Consider the following 9,979-nt stretch of genomic DNA (forward strand, 5'->3'; position numbering starts at 1 on the left):
AACAGCAGGATACAAAGTCAACATTCAGAAATCAAAGCTGTTTCTGTACACCAGCAATGCAATAGAAGAAGAAGAAATCAGAAAAAATATACCATTCGATATAGCACGAAAAAAGATAAAGTACCTAGGGATAAATTTAACCAAAGACACAAAAGACCTGTATGCAGAAAACTATACAACATTGAAAAAAGAAATTAAGGAAGACACAAATAAATGGAAGCATATACCGTGCTCATGGATTGGAAGCATTAATATCCTCAAAATGTCCATACTACCCAAAGCAATTTATAGATTCAACGCAATCCCTATTAAGATACCAATGACGTATTTCACAGAAATAGAACAGACATTTCAAAAATTTATATGGAACCTTAAACGACCCCGAATAGCTGCAGCAATTTTGAGAAAGAAACACTAAGTAGGAGGGATCACAATAGCGGACATCAAACTCTACTACAAAGCCACCATACTGAAAACAATCTGGTACTGGCACAAGAACAGACCCATAGACCAGTGGAACAGAATAGAAAGCCCAGAAATAAGCCCAGGTCTCTATGGACATCTAATATTCGACAAAGGGGGCAGAACCATAAAATGGAGCAATAACAGCCTCTTCAACAAATGGTGTTGGGAGAGCTGGACGGCTACATGCAAAATATTGAAATTGGATCATCAGCTGACACCATACACAAAAATAAACTCAAGATGGATAAAAGACTTAAATACAAGTCGCAACACCATCAAAGTCCTCGAGGAGCACATTGGCAGGAAACTCTCAGATATCCCACGCAGCAATTTTTTCACTGATATGTCTCCTAAAGCAAGGGACATAAAGGAAAGAATAAATAGTGCGACCTCATCAAAATAAGAAGCTTCTGCACGGCAAAAGAAAACATCAGCAAAATGAAAAGGGAGCCAACCATATGCGAAAATATATTTGCTAATGATACATCAGATAGAGGTTTGATCTCCAAGATACGTAAAGAACTCACTCGACTCCACTCCAAGAAAACAAAGGATCCAATCAAAAAATGGGCAAAGGACCTGGGCAGATGCTTTTCTAAGGAGGAGATAGAGAGGGCCCAGAGGCATTTGAAAGGATGCTCAGCATCACTAGCCATCAGAGAAACGCAGATCAAAACCACCATGAGGTACCACCTCACACTGGTCAGAATGGCCATCATAAACAGATCCACAAACAACAGGTGCTGGCGAGGCTGTGGAGAAAAGGGAACCCTAGTCCACTGTTGGTGGGAATGCAGACCGGTGCAGCCACTATGGAAAGCAGTGTGGAATTTCCTCAGAAAGCTGAAAATGGAACTGCCTTTTGATCCAGCGATTCCCCTGCTGGGACTATACCCTGAGAACACCAAAACGCCAATACGAAAGAACCTATGCACCCCAATGTTCATAGCAGCACAATTTACAATAGCCAAGTCTTGGAAGTAACCTAAATGCCCATTAGTAGATGATTGGATCAAAAAGTGATGGTACATATACACAATGGAGTACTACACAGCAGAAAGAAAAAAAGAAGTACTAAAGTTTGCAACAGCATGGATGGAACTGGAGAGCATCATGCTAAGCGAAATAAGCCAGGGGGTAAAAGACAAATACCATATGATCTCACCTATAAGTGGAACCTAACCAACAATGCAAAGATGCAAGGAAAATATGTCCAGCATCATTGAAAGGAAAAGAAATCAACAGAGACAAGAGAGAAGGCGGGGGCAGGGAAAGGGAAGGGAAGGGGAAAGTCAAGGAACATAAAGCAAGGACTCATGGACAAAACCAAAGGGGAAGAGCGGAGGGAGGGAAAGTGGGAGGGGGCAAGGGAAAGAGGTGGGGGGCAGGCAGAGACAAATGTATTTAAAAAGTAAATAAAAAAAATTAAAAAAAATACAATTAAAAAAAAGATAAATAAAAAGAAACGAATCCCAGATAGTTTTCCCTTCCAATCAAATGTCTTGTTATTTACAAAAAAAAAAAAAAAAAGTCTGGTTGGGGCCATGGCAATTAAAGATCTATTTATGATTTAGATTCTATTGAGATGTTATGCTAAAATGCCCCTAACCTCACAGCTTAGGAATTCATCCTGAGAAGCCAAGGTGGACTTTACCACTTTGGCCTTATTTTGGTAGCCCAAATTTTATTGGGATTAAAAAGAATTTCTATGGTTTAAATTATAAGATACTAAAATTTCACATTTACACAACACATTGTTGCACTTTATCAGACAGGCCAATGTATACCTAGATGGAGACGATTAATTTTGAATTTGCCTTCTTCTTTTTTTTTTTTTTTTGTGGACCTGTTCTGCACTTGACTGAAACTGGTGAGAATTTGAGGTTGGGCATAAAGAGAGGTAATTAGGGATCGAACAAAAAGGAAAAAGGACTCATAGACATCAACGATAGTGTGGTGATTGCAGGGAGGAGGGGGATAAGGAGGATAAATTATAGTGGAAAAATACAATAAAAAGTTTAAAAAAAGAATATGTTAATATTATTACTTTCTTCTAACGCATTCTGATGATGAAGGCTCTTCCTCTCATGCTCTGCCAAGGTGCATTACTCCATCCATCTTGTCTCTCCTCACGGAAACTCTTTATTCTGGTGTTCAGTTCACCTGGTTGCTTTAAAAACTTAGCTTTTTAATGGGCTCCAGTAGAGTTATGAATTTGTAGATTACCTAGCTTTTCCTTGTCATTAGAGTGCGAGTAATGTTCTCTTGCAAGTTTCTACCTGTGACTTGGATGTCTATAGTCTTTTCAAATGTGCATTGGAGTTTTGAAAGAAAAAAAATGTCCTGTGGAAATCCACCATTGGATTTGCAATGTAGTAGTTATTGATGATTTGAGAAGTGCCGTTTTATTGGACTTCTGAAGGGTCATGCTTGATTAGGTCGTGGTTCAAAAGAGGAAAAAAGGGAGGAGTGCAGTTGAAGACTATGAGTTTAAATAACTCTTGAGGATTTTTTTCACAGTAAAGGGCAGGAGGGGAAATTAGGTGGCTGGGGATATGTGTGACTGGGCAATAGTCTGATTTGGGATATTAGTGCTCCTGTGAGGGGTTTCCATCTGCTTGGAGCATGGAGAATTTCTCTACAGAAAGAAGAGGTAAAACAGAGTATATAGGCACCAACACTGGTACATGAGAAGACATGGTGGAGAAAACTTGTAGAGGTTCTTTTGTGGTTGCTTCAGATTCTTAGTACCTAAGGCAGTTAGGTATCATGTGAGTGACAATGGGCAAAGAAGGGTTTGAGACTAACTGCAAAGATGTTAATGAGTAATCTAAGATATTGATTGTCAATGGTCTAAGATTTGAAAATAGATTTTCTATAACCAAAAGAAAACAAATAAGCAGAAACAACAATGATAAATCTTTTCCTCATTTTCTGTGACTTTCTGTCTTTTATCCTGACACAAAATTTTATTCATTGAAGTAGTCCTTTTTTTTTGTACTATGAAATACTAACACAAGTAATTGAAAAGTTACAATAAATTATTTACTTACTTGAAAAGTTACAATAAAGTAAATTATCTACTTATTTGGTACCATAAAGCAAAATCTACTCTGATGTTTATGGTTCCGGCTATTTTTATATTATGTAAGTGTTGCCCTACTATGGCAATTTCCTTCAGCACTAAAGGTACCAATTTATCTAATGAATGAAGAAACAGGAAATTATGTTTATTGGTTTAAACCCCTTCATGGCATTTTCAAATAATATACTTAACTACTCTTAATGGAAAACCCTTAGCAAATTCCCCAAATGGATTGTGAGACTTCTGGAACCACATTGTAACATTTGTTTTCTTCTTATAGGAACCAAAGATGATAACAGATTATACCAATTTTCTTAAGCTTAGTGTGGCAAGCTCAATATGCCCTTTTCTAATATATTGAAATGTATATCTGCATTGAGGGAGATGGAGTAATGTCCACACATCATCTGCTCAGAAGCCTTCTGTTTAGGAATTCTCCTTGCTTTATTCCTATTATTTTTTTTTGTGTGTGTGTGTTTCTGTGTGTGTGTGTGTGTGTGTGTGTGTGTGTGTGTGTGTAACCAATGTCTTTAGGTAGATCAGTGGACAAATGAATATTATAATTGTATTTCACCATGAGTTCAAAATTTTGGTCCAGAAAAAGTAATTTTAAAAAATCAGAATACTCTTGGAACATTTACTTAGTGCTCCCTAAAGTTTTGAGCTGTGAGTTAGGTATATGTCTGTGGGGGAGCACCCCTCTGTTATACTTTTCCAAGACATCAAGTGAAAAATTCAGGATATTATTTGTATAATTACAGATAACAACATTCAAGGCAATGCTAGGATAATCTGGACATTGCTTAACATAGTATTTGGTAGGGGAAAAAATACTGAGAACTTTATTACTTCTTTATCTCATTCACTTGATATTTTCATCTTAAAAAAATTCATCAGGTCTTTTATAGACAAGGGAATAAAAAATACCACGTATGGCAAAACCTGGAATAACCATGCAAAGATAAACAGTTCAATTCTTTTAATGTGTGAATACTTAAAAGAAAATAATTTGTCAAAGAGTCAGTGATTTGAAAACTTTGACAAACATTTGAATTGTGTGATCTTTGTATCACAATTGAGTTTCTTGATTTAATTTCATCAGGTCCTCTGTAAGCAATGCATAAGATCACTCTGTAGGGCTGACCTCCACACCATAACCCTGTGCTCTCTTTCCACATATTATGCTCTATTGTTTCTTCGCTGGTGGATAGCTTAATCCAGTCACTTGTCAATCTCTTAAATCTATTCTTGATATTGGCACTCTGTACTCACATTTAGTTTTTTTTCCCCACTGGTACCATGGATTGAATGCTTATATCTCTCAAAAACTCATTTGATGAAGCCCTATTGTCATGGTATTTGGAGCTGGGGCATTTGGGGTACCTCCTCCATTGTCAGGAACGTGGAGCTCTCATGATAGGCTTAGTGTCTTTGTTAGAAGAGGAAAAGAGCTAGGTGTCTTTCTGACATGTGAGGATATTATGAAGAAGAAGACAGCCTATAAACCCAACCATGTTGGCACCCAGACTACAGAACTCTGAGAAATAAATGTTTGTTGTTGAAGACCCCCAGTATGTGGGGTTTTGTTACAGCAACTTGAATTAAGATAGGAGAGAGCTCTGAAACCCTTTCTTCTTGAACCCCTTACTATTCTAGAATATGACACAAATATATCATTCATGTATGACATTTTCCTCTATAACTTTCTTTTATTTGAGGACCCTACCTAGTACCCAAACGGAATGAAAGATCACACTATAAAATTGATTTCTATATCTATTGGTAGTTAATGCTCAGAATTATGTTCTCTGGTATAGAAAGTGACTAAATACCATGGGATTATTGTTTCTGCCTAAGTGGACCAAAACTCTGTTTTTGGATACCTCAGGTTCTATACATTATTATTGATTAATTTCTCTGAACCTGACTTGCTTTCTGTGTTCCTACTCGTTCCTCCATGTTGCCATTGTTTATTTTTGATCACCATTCATGCATACATGTTACAACTCATCTGATTCTCTTACTCAGTTTTTGAACCTAAACTTGGATCTCCTCATTTGTATTAGTCCAGCTTGGCTTCATTTAAGTCATATACCAATCACCTCTCCTAGGATTTACATACTTAGAGGCATGTCTATCAGGATTTTGAACATGGATACACAATTTCTTTCAGATCTGTATTCATGAACCTATAATGTTATTAATTTGAAAGTCTTTAGATTCATACATACCTGGATTAAATTCTGGATTGCCACTTAAGAAGTCTGTCACCTTGGGCAAGTTGCTAACATTCTCTGGGCCTCAATTCCATTTTCTGTAAATGTTTTATTTGTGATTAGGATTGTTCTGAAGAATAAGTAAGATATTTATGTAAGGTTTTTAATAGTGTGTGGTACATTGGGTGCACAGTAAAAGCACAATCAGTATTAGCAATTATTAATATTTTCATATGGTTATTTTTAATAAATAATGCTGTAATGATATTATTATAATAATGAAAATTAATGATATAAATATTGCAACTAGCAAGGTATGGTAGGTATCAGCCATCCACTAGTATTTGGTTCCATTCTCATTCAGGGTGTACTGGAGGATTAAAATTCCCAGCCACTTGGAGGCAAGCATGGACAGGTAACTTACTTTTGGTTAATAAAACATTTAAGAGTTGGTATGTGACTCTGACTTATTCTCCTGTTTCTTCCTTTTCCTGCCTTGGTTATTGCAGAATCACTTGTTGATTAGGCTGCGCCAACATATGGAGGACTGCAGTCCTGGAAAATTTAAGCTGTTTAGATGTCAGTATTTATTACTAAAGCATAATTATCTTACTGTGACTGATTCACCAAGTCAAGGAAGGAAAAATTACTATCATAGTGATTATTTCTTGGGTGAGCTTGACTACATGGGAAGTTTAAAATTTTAGCAATGGTCAGGGAAACTAACTCTAGGAGTGGACACCAAGTGGTTTAAATGTATCTAAAAGGCTGTGGTGAGCAAATACTTTGGCTGAGCTGCTGTGATAGCAGGGAGTAGCAGAAATAGAGGCAGGTCAGGCACAGCCAGCATCTCCATTTCAGACAGAATACTCCAGCTACTGGAGGTATGAAGAAGAGATCCAACTCCCAGATAGAAAAAAGCCTGCATGATTTAACCACTATAGAAAGAGATTCAATAAAGAAGTCATGCCCTAGAAAGATAGCCAGGATAATAGAAAAACGAGGCAAAGACCTAACCATTTATCCTGGTAAATAAGGTAGATTAGGGGCAGAGACGCAGAGTTTGATAGAATTGAAAGGAGAGAAATGCTGTATTGTACTGTCATTTGAAATTAGATATTAAAAATGTTACATTGTGTTTTAATAACTTTAGACTTGAAGTATTAGACAAATGAAAACCAAAATGTCTAAAGAAATTCATACAATTAAATTGCCACAAATGAAATCTAGTATAGATTTCACTTCTGAAATTTCATTAGGACTTGATAAAATTTTAGGAATTTAAAAATACTGTAATGCAATAATTAGACATGAAATGGTATAGCTTGAAAGGGGGAAACTAAGCACTGCCAATAAATGACCATGCACAAAAATTATTAATTTTATACCGAAGTTATGCAGAAAGTTTGAAGAAAAAATCCTTCATATTTTTACTTGTCTATCAGGAAGAATAAACAGTTGAAGTGAATTATGTTATTTAAGTGTTTATTAAGCTGTAGCAAGAATATTATCAGTAAGGAATGGCTACCTGTTATGTGGGTATGCTAGCCTCTTTCAGATTCCTTATAAATAGCTCCAGGTCTTGCTCCCATGTCGGGCCTGCTGATTTTTCTTCCCCTTTATGCTCTGGTTCTCTGTGGACAATATGACATCTCTTCTTTTGATAGCTGCTAAAGGAAGTTTTACTGCTGCTGCTGCCCATTGGTATAATTGCTGAGGTTGCCAGGGACCAATGTTAGGATGAGTACTTCCAGTGGTTTCACAGGAAGGAAAAAGTCTCTAAATAACGTGGCTTAAACAAAATACATGTTTATTTGTTTTCCTCATAAAAACAGTCTAGGGGAGTTGAGTGGCTTCACAGCTAATAAGGACCTGTTTCCTCTGGGACTAAGCTTCATCATTTTAGTTGGCCTGCATTTTCTTTTTCTTTTCTTTTTCTTTTTTTATTGCCTTTTAATTACAGTTGTCCCAATTTTCCCCCTGTTGCTCTCCCCTGCCTGCTCACCCTCCCCTCACTCCCTCAGTCAGTCCCACCCTGATGTCTATGTCCATGGGTCCTTTACACATGTTCCTTGACTAGACCCTTCCCCTTCTTTTCTCCATTTCGCCTCTCCCTCCTCCTCCCTGGTCACATCAATTTGTGCTTTATTTCCATGTCTCTGGTTCTAATTTGCTCATTTGTTTGTTTTGTTCATTAGGTCTCACTCATAGGTGAGATCATACTGTATTTGTCTTTTGTTGTCTGGCTTATTTCACTTACATAATACTTGCCAGTTTCATCCATGTTGTTGTGAAAAGTAGGAGCTCTTTCTTTCTTTCTGCTGCATAGTATTCCATTCTGTAAATGTACCAGTTTTTTGATCCACTGATTTGCTGATGAGCACTTAGGCTCTTTCCAGCACTTGGCTATTGTAAATTGTGCTGCTGTGAACACTGGGGTGCATAGGTTCTTTTGAATTGGTGATTCAGGGTTCTTAGGGTATACTCCCAGCAGTGGGATCACTGGATCAAAAGGTAGTTCCATCTTTAGTTTTCTGAGGAAATTTCATACATCATCTCTTTTGTTACAGGCCATGAGTAGAAAGAAATGTAGAAGGGAAAAAAAAAAAGCTTCTTTCCTTTCATCTGCTCCCATGTAAATGGATTTCCAGGAAGCTCCATACAGATTTTCTACTTACATTTTATTGGATTGACTTAGTCACATCACCATGCCTAGCTCCAAGGGAAGCTAGAAAATGCAGAACTAATTGTAGGCAGCAGGTTGAATCCTCTACTTCCCTGCCACTAAATAAACTGAGAATATATATCAGAAGACAATTAGCTCTCTTTGTCATAACTACCAAAGCCTCTAGCACAATGTTATTGAGAATCTTTTTAAAGTCAATTTTATTGATTGTGCTATTACAGTTGTCCCAATTTTTTCTCTCCCCTTTATCCCCCTCTGCTGTGCATGCCACATCCTCCAGCATCCCTCCTCCCCTTAGTTCATGTCCATGAATCATACATATATGTTCTTTGGTTCTCCATTTCCTATACTATTCTTAACCTCCCCCTGCCTATTTTGTTCCTACATATTATGCTTTTTATTCCCTGTACCTTTCCCCCCTATTCTCCCCACTCCCTCTACCCACTGCTAACCCTCCATGTGATCTCCATTTCTGTGATTCTATTCCTATTCTTGGTGTTTGCTTAGTTTTTGTTTATGATTTTAGGTTCAGTTGTTGATAGCTGTGAGTTTCTTGTCATTTTACTGTTTATAGTTTTGATCTTATTCTTTTTCTTAAATAAGTCCCTTTAACATTTCATATAAAAAAGGCTTGGTGATGATGAACTCCTTTAATTTTACTTTATCTGGGAAGTCCTTTATCTGTTCTTCCATTCTAAATGAGAGCTTTTCTGTATAGAGTAATCTTGGATGCAGGTCCTTGCCTTTCATGATTTCAAATACTTCTTTTCAGCCCCTTCTTGCCTGTAAGTCTTCTTTTGAGAAATCAGCTGCTAGTTTTATGGTAACTCCTTTGTAGGTAACTGCTTCCTTTTCTCTTGCTGCTTTGAAGATTATCTCCTTATCTTTAATCTTGAGAAACTTAATTATGATGTGTCTTGGTATTCCTCATTGTGTCCAATTTCTTTTGGACTCTCTGGGCTTCCTGGATCTCTTGGAAGTCTTATTTCCTTGGCCAGATTGGGGAAGTTTTCTTTCATTATTTGTTCAAATAAGTTTTTAATTTCTTGCTTTTCCTCTTCTCCTCTGGCACCCTATGATTCAGATGTTGGAGCATTTAAAGTTGTCCCAGAGGTTCTTCAACCTCTCCTCATTGTTTTGAAGTCTTGTTTCTTCATTCTGTTCCTGTTGGATGTTTATTTCTTCCTCTTGTTCCAAATAGTTGATTTGATTCCGGGTTTCCTTCCTTCAGTGTTGGTTCCCTGTATATTTTCCTTTATTTCACTTTGTATAGCCTCCCTTTCTTCCTTCATTTTACAACCAAGCTCAATCAATTCTGTGAGCATCCTGATTACCAGTGTTTTGAACTGTGCATCTGATAGGTTGTCTATCTCTTCATTGCTTAGTTCTTTTTCTGTAATTTTGATCTATTCTTTCATTTGGGCCATATTTCTTTGTCTTAATACACCTACTACATCTAAGGGGTGGAGCCGTAGGTATTCACAAGTGTGGGGCAACTCTACTCACTGTGTTGTGGTGCTCTCTGCG

Source organism: Pteronotus mesoamericanus, unplaced genomic scaffold (genome assembly GCF_021234165.1).
Source record: "Pteronotus mesoamericanus isolate MK-2021 breed Mesoamerican mustached bat unplaced genomic scaffold, CSHL_Meso_final contig_74, whole genome shotgun sequence".
NCBI lineage: Eukaryota > Metazoa > Chordata > Mammalia > Chiroptera > Mormoopidae > Pteronotus > Pteronotus mesoamericanus.